The sequence below is a fragment of the Plecotus auritus genome, assembly GCF_963455305.1.
Source record: "Plecotus auritus genome assembly, chromosome: 6".
Classification (NCBI taxonomy): Eukaryota; Metazoa; Chordata; class Mammalia; order Chiroptera; family Vespertilionidae; genus Plecotus; species Plecotus auritus.
The window spans coordinates 37,459,369-37,461,626 of record NC_137773.1 but is presented as its reverse complement, the minus strand read 5'-3'; the positions used below and the strand labels follow the sequence as shown (position 1 = coordinate 37,461,626).

Sequence of the window (2,258 nt, the reverse complement as noted above, 5' to 3'; positions counted from 1 at the left end):
GGTTTGGGATGGGAATGGGGGGATGAGGACAAATATGTGATACTTTAATCAATAAAGAAATTTAAAAAAAAAAGACTGGGGTGTGGCCTTCCAGGTATGCCTGACCCGAATGTACTCAAACCCAGAGCAGTGACTAGCAGGAGGCAGTGGGCCCTCAGGGCTGAGCTCTCACTTTCAGTAGGTGCTGAGGGAGAGAGAAACCCACTAGTGCTGCTGACCCCAGCATGGCCTCAGGTACTCACAGGGGTGATGGTAAGATTATTCTGAATAATAGAGATTATATACCAGCAGCAGTAGGACTGAGGCTGGGTTCCAGGGGACCCTAAGTGCAGGGTGTTTGGGAAACTGAGAGGAATGAAGATGAGAGTGGGGATGGGGGCGGGGGCGGGGGAAGAGCAGAGGATCTCTACATCTCTGACCTGCTGAGAGCCATGGTGGTCCTCCCTGACCCTATTAAATCTGAAGTGGCCTGGCCTGCACCCTTTCTTTTAGGCCAGTGTCAGGCAGGGTGGGATATGGGGTGATGGTAAAGAGAAGTTTTATGAGTTTATTTGAGTCAAAACTGACTATAATTGTAAGATCTCAACTGCTTCAGAGAAGGACGGTTTGCAGTTTCTATCTTCCTATCTATCTATCTATCTATCTATCTATCTATCTATCTATCTATCAGGGGTCCTCAAACTACGGCCCGCAGGCCACATGCGGCCCGCCGAGGACATTTATCCGGCCCGCTGGGTGCCACTGCCTGTCCTGCTTAGCAGCCGACTCATCCCGGGCCCGCAGTACGCATAGGAATTTGTTCATAGTTTTTTTTTTAAACTATAGTCCGGCCCTCCAACGGTCTGAGGGACAGTGAACTGGCCCCCTATTTAAAAAGTTTGAGGACCCCTGAATATTTTCACATCCAAGAATTTTATTGGCTATGGCTCTGGGCCTGGCAGGCCCAGCTCATAGCCCTATAGTTAGGGCTGGAGGACAGTGGTTCCATACAAAAAAAAATCTCAGGGCACACAGTAACCCCACAAAGCAACACTCTAAAGATTATTATAGTTGGGAGATGGGAGGGCTGTGAACAGGCCAAATTATAAACAAACATCCAGTGAAAATGACAACTGCAATTCATCCCTCTACACAGAGCACTCTAGGGCAGGTAAATGGGTGGGGTTGGCCAGAAGCTACCATCCTCACTGGTTGGGGGACCTGGATGGGTGATGATGAGTGGGCCCAGATGTCCACAGCACAGGGAGTGTGGGGTAACAGATGATGGGCTCTAGGACACTGAGGCCATTTACAAGACCAACTACTTGGGGGGAGAGGGGGCAGCTGCCCGGTGCATGTGTGTCAGGCTGTTCATTCTGGAATGAGGAGAGGGTGGTTTTTACAGCATATTCTGTGGCTGGTTAGAGAGGGGCTACTTTGTGGAGAGGATGAGGGCGACGATGAGACCATAGAGACCGTAGAGACTCAGCACCTCAGCAAAAATCATGCCCACGAATAGTAAGGGCTGCTGGGCAGTGCCCTGCATGCCAGTGTCCCCCACAATACCAATGACAAAGCCAGCTGCCAGCCCAGTGAGACCTACACTCAGGCCAGCGCACAGTTGGAGGAAACTCCCGTAGACTGATGCCTTCATTCAGGGAGTTGGCGATAAGGACTGCCACCACCAGGCCACAGATGGCAATGAAGCCAGCCATGACCCCTGGAATAATGGACTTCATGATCAGCTCTGGTCGCATGATGGACATGGCCACGATGCTGGTGTCACTCTTGGCGGTACCTTAGGCAACACCCAAGGAGCTGAAGACCATGGCAGCCGAGGCACCCATGATCACGAAAAAGGAGGCATACTCGGGGCCAATGCTCTTGACCTCGGACATGTCTGTGGGTAGGGAGGGGCCGAGCTGAGCAGGCTGAGGTGGGGGCGAGAACAAGCTGGGCGAGGTGGGCAAGCAGCGGGCAGCGAGCGTGAGGCCAGCGATCAGACAGTGGCGAAGGCTATCCTGTGTGTGTGTGTGTGTGTGTGTGTGTGTGTGTGTGTGTGTATTGATTGATTGATTGATTTCAGAGAGCAAGGGAGAGGGATCGAGCAATAGAAACATCAATGAGGAGAATCATTAATTGGCTGCCTCCTGCATACCCCCACTGGGGATTAAGCCCACAACCCAGGCATGTGTCCTGACTAAGAATTGAACCGTGACCTCCTGACTCATGGGTTGATGCTCAACTACTGAGCCACACTGGCCAAACTACAATTTCTT

The 2,258-nt window shown here is 51.7% G+C and overlaps 1 pseudogene across 1 annotated transcript; it reads right to left on the bottom strand.

Moving 5' to 3' along the window:
* Window positions 1–1,411: 1,411 nt before the first annotated feature.
* On the bottom strand, window positions 1,412–1,877 carry LOC308252448 (V-type proton ATPase 16 kDa proteolipid subunit c-like; annotated as a pseudogene). The gene has a single exon. The product of its transcript is annotated as a V-type proton ATPase 16 kDa proteolipid subunit c-like (transcript).
* Between the last annotated feature and the right edge of the window lie 381 nt (window positions 1,878–2,258).